This window comes from Mixophyes fleayi, chromosome 1 (genome assembly GCF_038048845.1).
Source record: "Mixophyes fleayi isolate aMixFle1 chromosome 1, aMixFle1.hap1, whole genome shotgun sequence".
In the NCBI taxonomy this organism is placed as follows: domain Eukaryota; kingdom Metazoa; phylum Chordata; class Amphibia; order Anura; family Limnodynastidae; genus Mixophyes; species Mixophyes fleayi.
The window spans coordinates 327,749,144-327,771,008 of NC_134402.1; the positions used below are offsets into that span (position 1 = coordinate 327,749,144).

Sequence of the window (21,865 nt, forward strand, 5' to 3'; positions counted from 1 at the left end):
GAGACAATGGTGGCATAATAGGCCACTGCCTGCCTTCCAACATTTCCACTTTGTGAATGAAAACACTACTTGTAAAGGAGGTGTGGTCGCATCCACTTGTAGGCATGGTCAACTTTGGAATGTGCCGCATTCCCTGGGAGAATGTCTAGCACTTCTGAAGTGCTAGACCGCCTTAAACACGTCTACATAGCTGTGCGGTACCTGTTCACTGCTGCTCTGCTGAGTTGTAGTGAGTGGGACACACCTCATCATCATCATCATCATCATTATTTATTTATATAGCGCCAACATATTCCGTAGCGCTTTACTATTGGGGACAAACGTAATAAACTAATAAACAAACTGGGTAAAACAGACAAAGAGGTGAGAAGGCCCTGCTCGCAAGCTTACAATCTATGGGACAATGGGAGATTGACACATGAGGTTAAGTATACATTTTGCATCTTGGCCCAGCCAGACTGCAAAGGTAAGATGACTCATAAGCTAAATGATCCTGTCACACAACAATGTTGGTCCGGGGGTAGTTGTCTTCTGTGAAATTGTGTAACAGGCTAAAGGTAGTGAGGTTATGAGGGTGGTTGAGGAATATTATAAGCTTGTCTGAATAGGTAGGTTTTCAGAGAACGCTTGAAAGTTTGTAGACCAGAGGAGAGTCTTATTGTGCGAGGGAGAGAGTTCCATAAAGTGGGTGCAACCCGAAAAAAGTCCTGTAACCGGGAATGGGAGGATGTAATGAGGGTGGATGAGAGACGCAGATCTTTTGCAGAACGGAGTTGCCGAGTTGGGAGATATTTTGAGACAATAGAGGAGATGTATGTTGGTGCAGCTTTGTTGATGGCCTTGTAGGTTAGTAAAAGTATTTTATATTGGATTCGGTAGAAGACAGGCAGCCAGTGTAGAGATATACAGAGTGATTCAACAGAGGAATAGCTATTTGCAAGGAAAATCAGTCTTGCCGAAGCATGCAAAATAGATTTTAGGGGTTTGAGTCTGTTTTTGGGAAGACCAGTAAGGAGGGAATTGCAATAGTCAATGCGGGAGATGATAAGTGCATGAATTAAGGTTTTAGCAGTGTCTTGTGTGAGATATGTGCGGATTCTGGAAATGTTCTTTAGATGTATGTAACATGATTTAGATATAGAGTCAATGTGGGGAACAAAGGATAGGCGTGAATCAAGGATTACACCTAGGCAGCGAGCTTGTGGGGTGGGATTTATGGTCATGTTATCAACAGAGATAGAAATGTCAGGTATGCTCTTGTTGGTGGGTGGGAATATTATTAACTCTGTTTTAGAAAGATTAAGTTTGAGTTGACGAGAGGACATCCAAGATGATATGGCAGTAAGACAGTCAGTTACATGGGACAACACAGATGTCGTGATATCAGGAGAGGATAGATAGATTTGGGTATCATCCGCATAGAGATGATACTGAAAGCCAAAGGAACTTATTAGATCTCAACATTCTGGCAATCAGGACAAAAGTACTGGCTTTCGGGGTGGCAGTACAGACCCCTAAAATTGTATTTGTGATGCCTTAATCAGAACTTCCTAGAAAGGGAAGAGGTTTCACTGCTTGTATATTTAATGAGTGGGATCATTGCTGGTGTAATGTATATAATATCATTGCATGCATAATGGATGAGGATTACTGTTTATGTTAGTGAATAAAGCAATAGCTGGAGTGCCTATTTGTAATTTCTACACTGTGGCCCTTTTACTGACAGTCTGCAAGTGATCCCTTAGTTATCCAAAATAGAGAGAAATTAAAATGGCTCTTCATAATTTCAGCTACAAGGTACTAGTTAGATGATCTCTGCCCAATGAAATATATTAGGATGATGGAATTTTTATTGACTCACTTAATGCTTGCATCTCATGTCATCTTCCTTACTCACAAAGATCAATAGCTATCGATCTAAAATTTAGGTTAAGGGTTATGTCTTAAAAAGTCTTGCCAAATGTACCAGCAGGTGGCGCTCTATATGGAGGTCTTGAAGAACAACCGGCTGCCAGCTCACAGCACATTCCTAATCTCTTCGTCAAGAATCATGGGTATTGTAGTTCGTATTTAGACTTCTTCAGCTAATGTTATCATTGGGGTTCAATTTTTTGATTGTCCTGTGGTTATTTAAAAATCGCTGCTTGTGTTAAGTTTGAAAAATATGACGCAGAGTATACAAAATTATTGTGCAGAACGCCGCTGCAGAGAGACCATGAGGTTAAACTACAACTCCCATGGTTCTTTGCGAGCCGAAGCCAAGGCTGGATTTAAAGGCTCTGTATGAGCCGGAGATAATGCAGCAGGTTGGTTAGGGGATTTTTACTGCAATATACGTACGTATTTAAATGAGTATGTTGAAAAAGGAATGACAGGGTGAGACATGACAAGAGTAAGAAGATCAACCCATCATCCCAAAGCAAACAGATAGAAGGTATAGTAATTGCAAGCCTTCTAGAAATAAAATGCATGATATTTGAATGCTGTCACCATGAAATCCTAATTTACTGCTTATGTGGATTTTACATGAGAATTACCCCCATCTTATTGGCTCTTTATGGATTGCATGGTGGGCCTTTTACTGACAATATAAAGGATTAGGTGACTTCTAATTCTTATTTGAGACATTTTATAATGTACCATTGTTTCCTGTTTATGGTGTTTTAGCATAGCTATCATTACTGCTGCATAGGGCTAGTTAAACTGCAACATATGTGAATGTTGTGAAATAATCTCAACAAATAATATGACCAGAATCAAATCTGAATATGTTATGTATACACACTGCAGATAATGTCACAGACATGCTAGCATAGTACATCATAAAACAATGAATGCATTATATTTTAATCTGTTTAAGGTGTAGTGCAGTGCCCATGGCTTTCTAGTCTCTTGATTGGTTTTATTAGACATGTAATTTACCATGCAATGGTAATTTCAGTGGGTGGGTGATTAAGTGTAATATGTATGCTAAACAGGTAGAGATATCTGCAGCAGTCCTTTAGCCGTAAGCTGTTTGCAGAGGTTTCGGCCAGGCTGTCCTGCTGAACAGTCCTTGTCTATTAGTGATCAGATGTATTTGGGGCCCCATGGGTGCCACATACGCCTCTTTTTGCCAGTGCTGTGACATGTTCCTATGAAGAATAGCAGAAGGCAGCTTTCATAGATGGCTATACAATGTACATTGACTCTCAAGTACACAGCCTTGATGTGACTCTTCAGACTTGCTTATTTTCATCATGAACTTATATTCTATATTGTAATGGTATTGCACCAGAGGCCTTTTACTCTGAGAATGAGGATAGAAGAATGTGTTTTTTATTAACTGTAGTGTGGTCTTGCTAAATAAATATGTAAATATATATATGTAACATTTAGAAAGCATATGCTTTCTTGGGGGCAGGGGGTCCTCCTAAGTAGTTTTTTATTTATTTTATAGTGGTTTTGTTATATTTTTATGTAATCTGCTTTTAACCTGTAACAAAAACCTTTTGCCACAGGCAGAACTTGAAGAAAACTCTGATTGGTTTTGGTTGTTGTCATGGAAACAGTAAGCCATTCACATTGTATGTCTTTAAAATTCGGCGTATCTGCATTTCAACTGTAAAATTTGCGCTAAATTCAGGCTTTTTAGGAACTAACGCAATGCATAGCTTTGCTTAATAGTACTGCTTGTTCATTGCATAATTCTTTTTCTGTTTTTTACATGAGTTACAATAAGATAGAACTTATTTGGAATGGTCGAACATTCTTTTTAATATTAAAATGAAAATTACAATTCATATCTTCAGGCTTACATATATAATGGGCCTTGTAAAGTGTCCTTGAACATTTCCAAAGTCATTCTTCATCAGTGTCCTTTATGTCTAGGTATAGCCTTGATTTTGCTGATCTGAATCTTCCGCTGTTGAGAATTGACACGTGGACTGTTTTCAAGGAATATTATACAGATAGAGTATACCCTAAGGGAATATTCTTTCTCTATCCTTCATTTATGCAGTGCCAAAACTTTCCATGGATGTAGTTAACTAAATATCATTGACATACACTAAAATTCAATGCATTTTTTTCATATTGCACCTGCCTCTTGTTTCCAATGTCATCATTTTAAGATGGATTTGGACAACTATGAAAAAATTTAATTTTTAAAAGTTTATGCAATTGTGGGTGGGTGTGTGGAGGGGGGGGGGGGGGGCATTTTAATAATGTGAAACTTGGACAGTAATTTTCTACTGTAGACCATTTTAGGCTATGGCTTAATATTACCTTTTTAGAAAGATTTCTCATGACTATTAGTGCCATTAAGAGCACAGTATGTATTGTGCCAAATTAAGTTAGGAGACTTCTGTTTGTCTTCCCTTTACAAAGTTTGCATAACATTTGCTCTAGAACACACATCTTGTACTATAGTTTATGCTACTGTTAGAGGAAACTTTAATGTTAAACAAATTCTTCTGGACAACAATATTTTTCTAATAATATTTAACATTAGTGTGTTCTAAAACTTACATTGATGGCCTTTTATTTTACATCCAGGCAAAGAATAAGATTTTGTAGTTAGATTTCACTTGGCACCAGTGACACATTATCAGTTGGCCTTCCCTAGCCAATATGAATGATATTCTAGAATTATATTGGTTGGCCTACATCATTATAAGGTAGTATCAGAAACCAGCTACAAGTTAGCTAATTGTAGTTCCTCCACACCTTCTACCAACAGCTTCATATTACGTTTGTAGACATTGCTCAATGACTGAGAGCTCAGAAGTAATTTTGTGACTTACTGGGAGGAACTGCAAGACATTACTCTATTACTCTTCAGAACTATTTTAGCATGCACGGTGGCCTAGTGGTTAGCACTTCTGCCTCACAGCACTGGGGTCATGAGTTTGATTCCCGACCATGGCCTTATCTTTGTCGAGTTTGTATGTTCTCCCTGTGTTTGCGTGGGTTTCCTCCAGGTGCTCCGGTTTCCTCCCACACTCCAAAAACATACTAGTAGGTTAATTGGCTGCTATCAAAATTGACCCTAGTCTCTGTCTGTCTCCCTGTCTGTCTGTCTATGTCTGTGTGTGTCTATATTAGGGAATTTACAAAATTGTTTATAAACCTTCATCTCTTAAAGCAAAGTTTCTGGGCAGACATTTTCTATTTGATTGCCTCTGCATTCCCTCCGAACTACTTATGTGTTCTCTGTTCCTTTTACTAAAATCCACTGGACTTAAGATTGGAAGGAAGGAAGACTATACAAGCTAGGTAACCATAGGTACTGCAGTGGGACCCACTAGGCCAGTGGACAAATGTAATTAACTTCTATTTTTTTACATGGTACCATAGTGTGCCAGTATTATTGTGTGAAGGGGATGGGGAGACCCCACCACGCTGTTATATTTCATTTGCAACCCATAGTATAGGCAAACTTCAGGTCACAGAGGTAAATCCGTTTTTAAAGTGTGTTTCATTAGGATCAGTCTTCATCCCCTTCATCGACATCATCCGTGCATATTTATGGTTATCAGTCTTCATCTCCTGCATAGCTATATGTACTAGTTTTTAAAGCATATTAAAATAGAATAAACTGTGACCAGTGAGATCATTGGAATGTTTGCAGTCACAGATTATTTCAGGATATGAATTTGTAGTGTTAGTGGGGTGCAGTGACCTTTAAACTAGTATGATTCTGCAAGGGAGTCACTCTTACACTTTCATCACATCCCTCCATTCCTGATTACAGGACTTTTTTTCAGGCTGCACCCCCTTTGTGTAATTCCCTCCCTCGCACAGTAAGACTTTCCTCTAGTCTTCAAACCTTCAAGCGTTTTCTGAAAACCCACCTCTTCAGACAAGGTTATGATATTCCTCAACCACCATCTTAATCTCCCCTATTACCACCCTCTACACAGCTAACACAAGACAGCAACCCTCGGACCAACATTGCTGTGTGACTGATCACACAGCCCACTCAATACTTTTACCTTTGCATTCTAGCTGGTCCAGTGTGCAATATGATGTAGCACATGCCCTTTTGTTTCAAACTCCCATTCTCCCATAGATTGTAAGCTTGCGAGCAGGGTTCTATTACCTCTCTGTCTGTATGTATTACCCAGTATTATTTTATTAATGTTTGTTCCCAACTGTAAAGCGCTAAGGAATTTGCTGGCGCTCTATAAATAAATGGAGAACAGGGCTGCATGTGACTGAGCAGTTGTATGAAGTGAGAAGGGGATTGGAGAAAAGTAGGAAACCACCGTCTGAGAGTTGAATACTGGAAGGAGTACGGTCCCCCAACTGCTTAGAGTAGTGATGAGAGGCTTATGTCGAAGTTTATACATCCAGCTTGCTCATTTCACAATTATGGGCCTATCTCTATAAGGACTACCTACTAAACAAGGCACTGGTCATCTATATATTACCCTGTATTTTGTGAGCTACATTAGTTAGATTGCTTTCTTATGACAATGCAGTGCATATTCACAACTAGAATAACTAATATGATGGTGATGAAGCTCTGCGGAGAGGTAAATGTTGTAACAAGTGTTTGAGCAGAGCAAGCTTGTTTTGAACATCAGGATGTCATAACTGTTTGAAAGCATTTTGTTTTATTAATCACGCAGCTTTTTAATTTACTTCCTAGGTTTTTGAGTAAACCAGCACCACTGTTTAACAGTACAGAATTCTATTTACGATCACATGATTATTAAGGCTAGCTCAAATCTTATCATTTAGGGTGAGAAGAACCAGGATCTGTACTAATATAATGATGACGTAATGTAAGCTCACTTCCCCTCATTAGTGTGGAAGGACTGATGAACAAACCTTTCACGTGGGGGAAGGGACAGCAAGAAAAGTTAATTATTTTCTTAACTATTTATGCTGCAGGGGGAAAACAAATATAAACTCTTGTTTATATGTTTGCTCAACTTTTTATGTTCTCACATGTAAGAAAGAAGGCAAGGTCACAATCTTTTGCAAAAAGTAATTATAGATAAATACTTCATGAATAAACCGTAAGGCAATGCTTCATTGCATTGCTGACTCTTTCAGATTGTGACCTCTGTGAAACCGTACATTGATGTAAGCTGTTAAGTGTATTGGAACATCTGGTTGCTAAATTCTAATTCCTGTATTATTCCTCAAACATACTCAAGTGAGCCTGCCTGCAAAGCCAGGACCTTTTATACCCGTAGATAACTGTCCTTTTTTCAGTGGTCAAAAGAAGAAGAATATCAATTCAGATAAGTATGCTGTGGTCTGGGTGTGGTTTGTCCCATCAGGGATGTGATTATTTTATTTTTTTAATTTTGTATTTTTTTTTTTTGTCCTATTTTCAATTGCTCTCTGCTGTTTAGTCTCTGTGCTATTTGAGCCCTTTAAGTGGTTCGCATTTCTTTCTATCCCATTGCCTGACATGAGCTTCTGCCCATTTATAGATCACTAAATGCTAATTAAAAATACAACTGAAAAAACCCCAAATTTTTGTTATATTAATACACTATTAATATATATTTTTTTCTATTTTTCAAAAATGCCCACACAGCCACCCTCTTGAGCCCCTGTGCAGGACTTTACCAAGGCACTCTTCTAGGGAAACATTGTTTGTTCTTGCTAACAGAGAAGTCTTCTTGGGTTGGTTAGCCATGCAAGTATGTGCTTGCTGAAAATATGAATCCTAGCCCCTGTAATGATCTCTAAAGCAGAATGGTGGGTTCTCTGGACCCCAAAGCTTCTTGTAACTCGGTCTTGTGCTGGTACAATATCAGTCTGATACTTGAAAGTCTAAGGGAACATCAGGATGAACTTTTTTAGGAGAGTATTTGAAGCTTTTAACTCTTAGATACAGTCCATCCTCCACTCTAAATCAAATTAAAACTGCTGTGGATGTTACTGGATGCAGGGCATTTTGTTAAAACGAGAAAAAACATTCTGGGCATACCATTAGCTTGTTATTGCACTGCTACATTACTGCGTTAGGCTCCTACAGTATTGTGGTCCCATGTTCCGATGGATTATAAGCTTGCGAGAAGGGCCCTCTTACGTCTCTGTATTTCTGTATTACCCAGTATAGTTTTATTACTGTCTGTTCCCAATTGTAAAGCGCTATGGAATCTGCTGGCGCTATATAAATAAATGTTGATTATGTTCCTCACTGATGTAAAACTTGAAAGGTGGTGGGTATTACACACAGAGGAGGTGGAGGGTTGGGTATTTTGGACAGGGTTTTGATCATTTCATGAGGCCAGTTGTAGCATGTTTCCCAGTTCCTTCTGGAATCCTGTACAACATACTTACTGAAATGCTCAACAGAATACAGCAGAGCAGTGTAACTTTAGTGAACAAATCGCAAGTAGAAAGTAGACTAGACCAATGCAAATGCTACAGACTGTACCAATACGTAGACTAGACCAATGCAAATGCTACAGACTGTACCAATACGTAGTGGAGTATTGAGAAAATTTCAGGCCAGACCAAAAAGGCTTAGCTAGTCCATAGAGGTACAGCGTTAGCAGGGCCAATGCTAGCATATTTGGCACCCCTTGCCATCTACAAACTAGCTCGCTCCTCTTTTATAAATTAATATTTATTCACACCTACAACCTGGGGGACATTGTGCATTCAAAGCATTTCGACGGCAGGGACTGGTCCATCTTCTCTGGGAGCATAGAGATCTGTATTACAACTAGTAGGCACCCCTACTCACACTCCTCTTGCCCATATCAGAACATTTGCAATTCTTGCTTTGAGATAAGATACGTTCATCAGTCTGGTGACAATAAGAGGCAATGGTCACTGTACATGGAGCATGGCCATATTACATAGGGCATTGATACATCTGTTACATTATCTGGAATTTGTTAGGACCCGATTGCATATTTCCACATCAGTACTATGCTGTAACATCTTTGCTCTTTTAGGTGTTTACAGTATTTTGAGTTGTTATTATTACTAGTTATTTATAAAAGGTCAGAAATCTTTTGTAACATTGCAAAACTGACCAGGACTTTTGTACCTGCATATGTTGTATATATAAATGTTACAGGGACACTGCTAATACGCACTTAAATCGGAGAGAAAGAAACAAACTGATGGCTTTTTGCTTTGTGACCTTGGTGAGAAAATGTCCTGTAATATCATTGTTCTTGATAACAAACCATTTACGTGGTTTAAATTGAGTTATATGTCTAAATTACTGTGTGCATAGATCTGCCCATTTAACTGCTGCAATTTATAAGCTTGTTCTTTTCTCTGTATTTTGCTACTTGTTCTTCTTGTGCTTTGTGGAAAGGAAAAAAACATTAATATGGTGCCAGGAACAGAGGAGGTCTGCTGCATGTTCAAGCATTAAATATTGGTAGTGCCAGCAGCTGGTCCTGAGTGGGTGTATCACAGAAACAGCCTTCTCACTGACTAGCGTATTTTGTCAATACAACAGTATTTAGCTAAAGCAAACCTTCAGACGACAACAAAACGATATTCTTTGAGTTTGGATTATATGCCCACTGTTTGCAGATAATACACTTTCTAATTGAATGTCTGTCTTATTAGAGCTGAATAAAAAGTCATGGTTATTATATATCTGGTATAGAGCAATAATTGCCAAAGGATAATACTCCTAAATAGTGCACATTTTTTGAAAAGAGAGCATGGGTCCTACAAATGCTTTGATGCAGTCTCCAACTTGCTATTTAAATTCCCAGGAGATCCTGTTTATCTTTCCCACAAAGGAAAGGGACTATTTTATTTTCATGTAACAGGAGATCAATTCCTGTCTGTCTTTTTTATTTTATTGCTAATCTGAATGTACAATCATGTGCGCTGTATAGTAAACAGTTTTTCAGTATTGTTTTCCTATAAAAAGCTTTCTTGGGAAGCCATTCATATCCCCACACGGATTGATCTGCTAAATTCATAAACTGAATGGTATCGGCCAATTGTGGCCCCATAATAAGCATAATAAAATGTCAGATTGGCAAACCAGATAATTTTTCGGCTTACCCGTAAATCCATTTGGCAGATTACCATTGTTAGCCTGTGTGTAAGGTCATATGCTAACCACACTAAAAAACTTTTGTTATCTGGGTGTACCAACAGGCCAGATTTCTTCAGTTTGGAAACCTTTGTGTATTGACAAAATTGTGAAGCGATCCAATAGGTTGATACCAGGATTAAACTGTCCCTACACACAAGAATGACTACATTTGATGAGTCCAGTTGGTCAGTGAAAAAAGAGCTTTATATGGTCCAGTTAGTGTTCAATGACCTGACCTAATAGGAGAGTGGGGTAACCGTTATGGAAATAGTTTTAAATTAGACATGTCATGGTATAAGGATCTGCCTGTAAGACATGTTTGTGAATAGGTTAGGGGTCATATATTTTGCATTAATAAAATTGTCCCCTATCATTTGTACCCAGGTGCCATTAGTATCGTGAAGAGCTGCCACGTGTGCCTTTGAATTTTTTGAATTTTTTAAATCTGCTCCTTTATGAGAAAATTCCTGCTCCTGTTACACGCTGGAAATAACCTTTCAACATATCTTCCTCCAAAGACACAGCTCCACATTAACATAATCCCCTCTGGCAGCAGATAGGTTATTTAAACATAACATCTATCCTTCTGTGGATGAATTTGATCTTCCCAATGAAATTTGCCCAGAGCTAAATCATTTTTTATCTCTCTGCTGCATTGGAATGTTGGACTGCACACAGCAGGGTTTATCTACTGAACATTTTATTTTTTTTTTCTTTCTTGTCTCTACCCCTCTTTCTCGCAGTCACTCTTTAGCAGAAAGTGTTACTTAATCCAAAGTTTCATATCTGACTGAATCCTTTGTCATTGTTAAACTCAGATAGGCTTATCCAGAGTGGGTAGTACACCGGTTAGTGTACCTTGCCTGAAATCGCTCTGGGCATGCCCGGAAATGTCACCTATTCTGATTTGTTTGATTCTGGCACTTAAGCCTGTCTGCGTCTGGAGAGGCGGTCTGAGGAAGGAAGGGGCATTCCAATATAGGCAAAGTACAAAAAGGTTGTGTTCTCGCAATTGCAAACCGTGTCTGTGTCCCGGTCTGTGTCCAGAACAGGTCACAGACACACATAAGACTGTCACGTTATCGGTGGGTGGTCAAGGGTTGATGCAAAGAGCAGATGATGATGGATAGCAGCAACAGCGAACTGCTTGTTATTGACACTGATAGATGCTTTCAGCTGCGTATATTTTGCTTTTGTGTACGTGTTCATGCCCCCCACCTATATGTGAGACTGGAAGTCAACTCACCTATGTTAGGTTATTGCACTTTTATTGACCCCCCCCCCCCCAATAGCAAATATGTATTTTGCAAACAATAAACTTGAGCATATGTGTATGTGGCACATGCCTGATGTAACCTGGGAGCCTATGCTACTGGTGCAGACCTGCGAGCTCAGGCACAAATTGATCCAAATCTGCCTTATTATTATTATTATTATTATTATTATTATTATTATTATTATTATTAATATTATTATTATTATTATTATCATTATCATTTATTTGTTAGGCGCCACAAGATTTCCGCAGCGCCGTACACAGTACAAACAGTAGACTATACAGAGTGAAACAGTACAGAACAATAAACAAAAATACCAATACTTCAGAAACTCCAGGCAGGCTGCTGCAATAAGCACGGAGCAGAAGAACAGGTGAGGAGACAGGAGGGAAGAGGGCCCTGCTCATGTGAGCTTACATCCTAAAGGAGGGTAGACAGAATCAGGCACAAGGGGAGCCAGAAGAGAGAAGGGAGAGCGAGTAGCGGAGGTGAGGGGTTAAGTAGATGGTTGGTAGGCTATGCGGAAGAGGTGAGTTTTTAGTGCACGTTTGAAGCAGCACAAAGTAGGAGAGAGACGGATGGAACGAGGGAGGTCATTCCAGTGAAGGGGGGCTGCACGGGAAAAATCTTGGATTCTGGAGTGGGAAGAAGTGATAAGAGAGGAAGAGAGGCGGCGGTCATTGGCTGAGCGCAGGGAGCGGGCCGGAGTGTGTATGGAGAGGAGGTTAGAGATGTAGGGGGAGAGAGAGCCTTGTAAGTGGTGGTGAGGAGCTTGAAGAGGATTCTGTAGGGGAAGGGTAGCAAGTGTAGGGCGAGGCAGAGAGGGGAGGCAGAGGAGGAGCGGCGTGAGAGGAAGATGAGTCTTGCAGCCGCGTTGAGTATAGAGCGGAGGGGAGAGAGGTGGGAGTGGGGGAGGCCAGTGAGGAGAAGGTTGCAATAATCCAGGCGGGAGATGATGAGTGCGTGGATGATAGTTTTGGTGGCATCCTGAGAGAGGACGGGACGGATGAGGCCTTAGCCTCACAATGCATAGTGACCCCCTTTATACCCCACTACTCAACTCCTGGAGCCGAAAGGTCACTCCACAGGCACTGTCCGTCTCCCTCTCTCTCCACGGCCCTCTTGAACTATTGGGACTTCTTACTTGTACCAAAAACTTATTTTAATCTAACATTATTTTAATCTGATGCAGACCAGCACAGATGCCCATATATTCCTCATATTTAATGTATCTTTGGTGGCGGATTGTGGAATCCATGGGCTGGGAGGACAGGGCATGTTGCCCCTGAGCTGGTTCCCATAGTGGACTGCCTTGGGCCGGGTCACTGGTCTACCTTCATTTCATTTCCTTTAAAATGTTCCTAATAGGTTGCTGAGCCGAGTCTCTGCGTGCAAATATGGATTAATAAAAGCTGAACTGCTATGTCTATAAAGAAAAAGCATGATTTACCATAACCACTTCAGTGGTGGTGAATGCTGGATTTGTCACCAAGGTATGGAGGCATCAACCTAGCAAGTATAGAAAACGTGTCCCCAATGAATAATAGATTCAGATAAGAAACTAGTCTGTGCGCCATATTATAAATATAATGTATAGTAAATGCAGCGTCTCATATTCCGCTAATGAGACAGTGCTTAATGTTTAAATTAAACTGCATGAATAGCTTCTATAATCAAGACAAAGTAACATGGCTAATTTGATAAAGTAAGTGTAGGTAGCGAGCTGCATTATCCCTTTCAGTACCAGTGAGCCTCCGATAGCTGTAACCAATCTTTACATACATTCTAAGAACGGTGCCATAAGTAATTACTGAACCCGACAGAAGGAATGTTACAGCAATGAAAACATTATTTAAAATAAACCAGTCGCCAGACATAACAATATGGTTAGTCTACATAAAAATATTCTGTAATGCTATATAAGGTGTCTATCACATTAATATGGAGTATAGTCATTCAGCATATAGTTCTAAAGTATGAAGTGTGGCACATAGTGACTTAGCATTCCTCCACATAATACCCACATATGATACTAATTAACATATATTTATAATGAACCAGTTGACTAACAGAATATATTGGGGAAAATTACAAAGATAGTTGTAAAATATAGCTCATCTGTGGTCCAAATATGTATGTGTCGCTAGAAAAGACAAATGCAATTGTAAAGTGATTACTATATCAAATGATGAAGCTACCTGCACTTAAGGATAGCGATATAGATGTATATTTATAAACCATAATCATTGGGCATGGCAGTTACTACTCCTAAAAAGTTAATTTATATGCAAGTATAGTCACCGTAGTCTATAGAGTCACATATGCATAGGTGACATAGTTGGTACAGTACATCTACAGCAGACAATTTTAGAGATCTGCGGAATCTTGGATAAGAACATGTCATCAATCCTTTATTAGGGTTTAACAATATATGTTTGAGTCTCTGGCCACCTCATCTGGCCCACTCATCATGGCAGAGTATCTTGAAGTGGTCCATAGAAAGGAAATTCTGTTTACATTTAATTGTTTTAGCAAACCCAATGGATTTATATGTATAAATTGCTTCAAAAGTGATCCATTTACTCTTCGGTGATAATAGCTTTGATCTCTCAGTTTCCAGTACGTTGTTCAACAAAGGCTACCTCCTTTGTGGCACCATAAATCAGTGACCCTGCTTGCCATCCTAAATAATTCCATTCTCGCCAGATATCGCTACTAATCCTCCTGGCTCTTAAAAATAGTTGCAGAGAAATCTGCGCTACTTCATAATGGTCCTTGTTGCTTCAAAGGAAGTGTTGGCTTAAAAATATAGATTGAAGGTGCACAAGACATTGTTGGGATGTTATTAGGCTCTAAAAATTTAATGATGGTGTCAAAATTGTCATAAACCCCTGCCATGGGGTCTCACTCCTCACAGGAACCTAGGTCAGCCAGTGCTTAAGGGACAGAATGACTGCTATCCTCATCCTGCAGAGACCTAACACAGAGAAAACCTCAGACAGGGCAGAGGCGTCCTACAGATTCCAGGGCTGCTTCTGATCCGTTGGCTAAAAAGTTGTTACACCCTAAACCTAGGGCTGCACTGTATGTTTTATGGTGATGTCTGAGGATAGTGGTCATTCTGTCTCTTAAGAATTGACTTATGTAGGTTAGGTGCCTGTGGGGGGGCAGAACCCATGGCAGGAGTTTATGACAATTTTGACACCGTCATTTAGTTTTTATAGCTTATTAACATCCAAAAGGTGTCCCGTGTTCTTTCATACTATTCTCCTGGCTCTTAAGTTGTCACCATGGTAGGCGCCTCATTTGACGAAGGGGGGGTGAAGCTTGACTGAAAATACACTGTTAACATCAGTAGGTTTAGTATACACAGGTCTTATGTTAGGTGGTCCCCTTCTTGGTAACTGTCATGTCAAGAAATTTAACATGATTATAGTAGTATACAGTGAAATTGATGGGGCAATCAAACAACACTAGAGGAGAATATAGTCTTTCATTGGACCTTTCAGTAAGAAATATTGTTCTTCAAATATAAACTTATATGGATTTGCAGGTACAACAGATGAACCCACAACTGTCCCAATGCTCTGTATTTTATTTCTCTGTCTTTAATCCTATACTGACACCATAGGATCAGCTATGTATATACCAATTAGCCACAACATTTAAACCACCTGCCTAATATTGTGTATGTCCCCCTCGTGCTGCCAAAAAAGCTCTGACCTATCAAAGAATGGACTCCATAAGACCTCTGCAGGTGTCCTGTGTTTTCTGGCACCAAGACCTTTCTATCATAGCCAGCATGAACTGTTTCAGCAATTTGTGCTACAGTAACTCTTGTGTTGGGTTAGACCAGATGACTCTTTTGATCCCCACATGCATAAATAAGCAGCAGATCCTTTAAGTACTGTAAATTGGGAGGTGGGGCCCCCTTGGCTCAGACTTGGTTTTCCAGCACATCCCAGAGATGCTCAATTGGATTGAGATCTGGGGATTTGGAAGCCAAGTCAACATACTGAACTCTTTGCCATGTTCCTCAACCTATTCCTGAACAATTTTTGCAGTGTGACAGGGTGCATTATACTGCTGAAAGAGATCATTGTCATCATGGAATACCGTATCCATGAAGGAGTGTACTTGATGTGCAGCAGTGTTTAGGTAGGTGGTACGTGTCAAAGTAACATCCACATGAATGCCAAGGTTTCCCAGCAAAACATTGCCCAGAGCATCACACTGCCTCCGCCAGCTTACCTTCTTCCCATAGTACATCCTAGGTAAACAACGCACATGCACCCGGCCATCTACATGATGTAAAAGAAAACGTGATTCAACAGACCATGCCACCTTTTTCATTGTTCCATGGTCCAGTTCTTGCACTCACGTGGGCATTGTAAGCGCTTTCGGCAGTAGACAGCAGCCAGAATGGGCGCGCTGACCGGTCTGCGGCTACACAGCCACATATGTAGCAAACTGCAATGCACTGACACCTTTCTAACGTGGTCAACATTAATTTTTCAGCAATTTGTGTTCTGTAACTCTTCTGTGGGATTGGTCCAGAGGAGCTAGCCTTTGCTCCCAACACGCATTAATGAGCCTTAGGCGCCCATGGTTATCCTTCCATGGGACCACTTTTGTTAGGCACTAATCACTGCATACCGGGTACACCCCACACAACCTGCATTTTGGAGATGCTTTGACCCAGATGTCTAGCCATCACAATTTAGCCCTTGTCAAAGTCGTTTAGATCCTTATGCTTTCCCAATTTTTCCGGCTTCTAACACATCAAATTCAAGAACTGACTATTCACTTGCCATTTTAAGGAGATAATCAATGTTATACACTTCATGTTAGTGGTTTTAATGTTGTGGTATGATCGGTGTATTTCATGCGATAGATTTGTTACAGATCGTTTATTGTTTTAATATCTACCCTTTCTACCAACTTTACTGCTAGCTTCCATCCCCATTACCAGTGCAAATGAGAGAGGAGACTAAGTGGGCATTTTAGTACTTTGAAAATAAAACTGCCCAATCCCATTTCATAGATTTTGTTACTAGAAAGCTTGGAATGTTAATTTCTTAAAATTCAGACTCCTGATGCATCTGAAATAACAGGGCTGCTGAAATATGTCAGTACCAATATCTACTTTAAAATATTTGACAAATAACGCATTGTAGAATCGCGTAGTCTAAACCATACTTAGACAACCTGTGGCTGTTGTGAAACTAAATGTCCCAGCATGCTTTTCAGTCTGCAGACCAAGGGGTAAATTTATCAAGCTGCGAGTTTCCGGCGGGTTTGAAAAGTGGAGATGTTGCCTATAGCAACCATTTATATTCTAGCTATCATTTTGTAGAGTGTACTGAATTAAATGATAACTAGAATCCGGTTGCTATAGCAACATATCCGCTTTTCAAATACGCCGGAAACTCGCAGCTTGATACATTTACCCCCAAAAGGTCAGTAAACTTTCTCACCAAAACATTGTTGGTCCATTCTAATTTCCCAGTGCACCGTTGCTGTCAGATATTGCTATTAGAGCTCCTTTAATGTCTGAACATAATATACTTTAATTAAAATGAAACCTATTAAAGCTGTAGTGCCTATAATTTTTATTCTCTGTAAACCATTATTATGCAACTTACTTTTCCTTGTGGATTACTTTAATGCTTTTGTTGTCTATCCATTTGCTCACAGCGCCTCCCACTGTATTGCTATTGTGAGGTTCTTCGTTATATTCACCATCACCACTAGCACAGTTTTATCATCCATGTAGCTGATCTGGCATTAATCGCCATAACCACTAAAACAGCAAACCTATATGCTTTCATTTATTACCTATCAACTTTTGTTAATGGGTAGAACAGACATGGAACACTTCATCTACCCAACATGACATGACCAGTGGGGATCATCACAAACCTGTTCTATTGCGCTATAGTGTAGTGCTCTATGGCTATATATTCAATGGTTGTATATACATATACAACCATTTATTTATTTTTATAACAGAATTATTTTTATTGGGGTATTAAGGGAGAGGGGTACAGAAAAGAGAGGGAGTAGGGAGGGGTACATAGTGGGGAGCAGACATAACACAAGATACGTACAATCAAAATACAGAGTGACATGACTGTTCATATATAAGGCCTATTTCAGACATATAATCAGGTTATGACCAATCTCTTACATATCTCAATTGGGAACTTAGGGATGTTATTCTGGAAGGTCAAGAGTAGCAATGGTCAACAAATCTGATGGGTGTAACAACCCTCAGTGGTGAACTAGGACATCCACTTGACTAAGGGTGAGGATGGTGCCATAGAATAGGGAACCTCGTATGTCTCCATCTCGTAACTAAAGTGAATTTTAGCAACAATTTTATGGATGGAGGCTGGGGAGAAATGCTTCCACTGTTGTGCAATGGCAGCTCTAGCTGCAATAAGGATATGGCCCCACACATACCTATGGTATTATGGTATTTTGGTATTTGTTTGGGGAATAGTTGGAGGAGAGCGACAAGTGGAGATGGAGATAGTTGCACATTGGTAACTTCTCCTACTAGTCGAAAAACTTCTGCCCAAATTGGCTGAATTACCGGACAGGACCAGTATATATGGAAGATATCTCCGACAGCCCCACAGTGGCGCCAACAAAGCTGGGAGTGGAAGTGCTGTATCTGGTGTAAGCGGGACGGGGTTACATAGGTCCTATATAGAAGCTTTATAAACATTTCTAGTACATTTAGACATTTTAGATAAATTGCCATAGATGTGATCCCATTGGGTTAAAGAGAGAGATATATCTAGATCGGATTCCCACTTAGTTTGAGAGATAAGCTTAGCCGTGACAGGCAGAGTGGTGAGATAAGTATACCATAATGTAATACCTCCTTTATTGTTACCTCTAGTCAATTTAGAGGAGCGGCGGAGGGGGGCTGAATGGGCAGGACCGACGCAGAAGGTCCGTGATCCAATGCCGCAGATATTTGTAAAAATCTGTAGAGGGAAGACCAAAGCTATTCTGCAGCTGCGCAAAGGAGCAAAGACCCTCAACGCCAAATAAATGTGCCAAAGAGCAAAAGCTCTCGGAGAGACAACCAGAGAGATCAAGGTCAGGGATAAGTGTGGAAACGCTAGAGATAAACATTACTGGTTGGGGGTACGAAATCTAAGGAAGTTCCTACTGTTCTATCCCAAACTCTGAGTGTGTTTCAGATTGAGGAGGGGGGAGGGGGTGCGGTCTCAGGAAATCTGGGAGCCAAGTCAGTTCAGCTATGGGGAAGGAAGGGTGTAGGGCAACACAATTATATTTTAAATAGAAGCATCCAACATCTTTGAAGTATTGCTGCATGGTTGTTTGATCAAAAATGCCAAAGACATCACCAGGGATAACAATTCGTTTTGGATTGGCCATCAAAACCTGGGTGATGGGTACCATTTTGTTGCCCTCGTTTTGTGGCTGTTTATCTCCTTTCTGAAGCAGGAAAGAAACCTGGCTTTGCCTTCCCTCTTCTCAAGAGAAATAACAGAATCCGAACAGTGTTTATGTTTTTTTGTTTGTTTGTTTTAACGGCCTACTGAATAATTTACAGGCAAATTATTTGCTGCCTTAGAGAAATATTGATCGCAGGTTTGGTCTGAATAAAGGGATGAGTGGATTTGTATGGAAAGGTACATAATTGTTTGTGCTTTTTAGTTTCTACTCAAAAATATATGTATTAGCAAGATAATTGAACCCGTGAGATTATACCTACATGTTAAAAGCTCAAGAAAATCTCCTAGTTGGGTAACTGCACAGGAAAACTTGCTGAAAAATCCCTATAGACTTTGTATCCAGTTACATGCTTATTATATAACATCGCTACCTGAGTCTTGCAAAGTCCAGAATAAAGATTATGGTAAACTACAAGATAACTAAAAGCAATATACTGCACATAATACAGAAATAATCTGGTTTGTACAAACCTTCATATCTAGGGGTAAATGTATCAAGGTGAGAGTTTTCTGGCGGGTTTGAGAAACCAATTAGATTCTACCTATCATTTATTTAGTACATTCTACAAAATGACAGCTAGAAACTGATTGGTTGCTATAGGTAACATCTCCACTTTTCAAACTCACCGGAAAACTCTCCGCTTGATACATTTACCCCCTAATGTTTATTTCTGTATTCCATGCGGTGGAATGCTTTTGGACATATTTTGTTCCACATTATGTAAATGCGCACAGTCTACCCATAAATATACTATACATGTTTGCTTCCATAGATATATAATTGTATTTATTGTTACTACTACTATGATGTCTGGTAGTATGAGGAGTTTCGAAGGTGATTTGCGAAGACTTTGATGCTCTAACTCTAATGCTAGTTACATGTAAAGAGATAGATAATAGGAGAGCACACAGATGTCTCTAGTCTTAATTGCCATTGCATCTGCAAACTGAGATAAATACAAAGGAGGAAATAGATCTGAGAGAGATGGACAGTTACTTTGTATCCCACTCTGTTTAGGACACTTCTGGCTTTGGCCTGGTGTAGCATTTACAGCCTGCAGATTTGCCTCCCTTGTTGGGGTGTCTGCATGTCGGCAATGCTCTCAGTCCTCTGGTGCAGTCCAGATAATGTTTTGTGGGCACACAGCATTTCTAGTTATAGTCTGGGGCTGCACAAGCAAATAATTTATTTCTAGGAATCCTCTAACATTTCTGTGATCCTACAACTTGTTGCAAGCCAGGAACATCACACGCCTGGGCTCTGACTGAGATTATGGATTGTGTGCTGTTGAGTGCCAACAGTCTACCCCAGACTTTGCTACATGCACAAATAGGAAACGCACACTTGTATACAACCAAGTGAAGTCACAGTAGAGATTTATAATTTTTAATATAAAGAGTTTTAACTCTTAATATTGACTTTACACCATGCAGCAACCCAGTCACTGCTAGATGGGCTGCATATGGATGCTCAACTTCACAATAATGCCAATATAGACCAAGTTAGTCTTTTGGCCAAGCAGGGAATTGCATGCATCACAAAATAGGATTACAGTAAATAGTCTACATTATGTGTGAAAACGTGGCAGTAAATGTACTGTTCGGTTTGACAGTGTGTTTTCACTGCAGATCTGTTTAAAAGTAAAGTGTTTTTGAGTATTTCTTCCACATTCCATCAAAAACTGATTAAGTCACACGCAAAAGTACTTGTGTATTGGTGTACTGATATAAAGAAGTAGATGTTGGTTATACCGCCTGTGACATTGCTAATCACGCCCCTTGGGTTTAAATCCACCAATCACTCCTGGTTAGAGGCTTCTGTACTGTGCTACACTCCACCATATTCAGAATCATGTAAAGTAGAAAAGCACCAGCCTGCACTTGTGCAAGGGTTGGATTGTTTACTGTCGTTTACCCACCTGATAAATGTAGAAGGTGGTCATTGTTTTGGCCCTGCTGATATTGACCCTATGGAAAAGTGACATACATAATCACATTTGGGCGTCTCACCTTGAATGCTCAGTGCAGCCATAGTGTGATCTGCTTTCAGTAGATTAAGTTGTGTTTATTACTGCAATGAAGGTCATGAAATCCTTGCATAGGTCCGTAACGAGATTAGCTTTCCTCTACCCAGGAGCAATGCTTTATCATCTAGTTTTGGTGCTTGCTGTATTACATTTTGCTCAGCCTTGTTTTTCGGATACATACAATATTCATTTAATTGCTGGTACATTTTAGAGGCAGTTAATATGTGTTGTTTGAGATATAGATGTCTGTAATGCTATAAAGGAATTGGTTGTTAATAATGCAGTGTGCAGCAATTATCAGGCATACAAATGCCTGGGAGGGTTGTAATGCATAGTTATGTGGCTTTCTTTCTTTTGTTCCTTTAGAGATATAAATCTCTAATGTAAAATTAAGCAAGCGAGCTCAGTGCATCCAACAGCTTCTTTATTGGATGTGTGACACCCCCTCAGTCTTATTATAATGGTTCTGATCAAGTTCTAAACAAAATAAACAGTTTTACTTGCTTATATAGCTTTATATTTGTATATTCTTGCACTTCCCTTCCACGTGTGACACTTTTATATATATGTATATATATATATATGTGTGTGTGTGTGTGTGTGTGTGTATATATATAAATATATGTGTGTATATATATATATATATATATATATATATATATATATATGTGTGTATATGTATATATATATATATATATATATATATATATATATATATATATATATGTGTATATATATATATATATATATATATGTGTGTATATATATATATATGTGTATGTATATTATTTATTTATTTTTATTTTTTTTACACATATAATCTCTATCTTTAAGTTTCTCACACTCGCATGCTAATTCCCTCTCTGAATGCTGTTGGCAGTGTTTGTGTCTGGAAATTAGCACTTCTGCTGGATAACACAGCATAAAATTACAGTTCCTAGGCTAATATACAAGAGCGCACAAAACTATATATCTGTTTGTACGCCTTTGTTTCCAAATCATCCATGCTTATCGTTTTTACAGAACAAAAGATTAATA

General features: G+C 39.4%; 1 protein-coding gene across 5 annotated transcripts in view; it reads left to right on the forward strand.

The window, feature by feature from the left end:
* The first annotated feature begins 2,153 nt into the window (after positions 1-2,153).
* The window catches only part of ASPHD2 (aspartate beta-hydroxylase domain containing 2), a 45,321-nt gene continuing 25,609 nt past the window's right edge, over positions 2,154-21,865 (forward strand). For 2 of the 5 annotated variants that reach the window (XM_075214455.1, XM_075214459.1), the window contains exon 1: positions 2,154-2,434. The gene's annotated coding sequence lies outside the window, so the exon portion shown is untranslated. Of the gene's footprint in view, positions 2,435-3,500; positions 3,567-21,865 lie in introns of all 5 variants that reach the window. The other 3 variants (XM_075214456.1, XM_075214457.1, XM_075214458.1) reach the window with 3 other exon arrangements.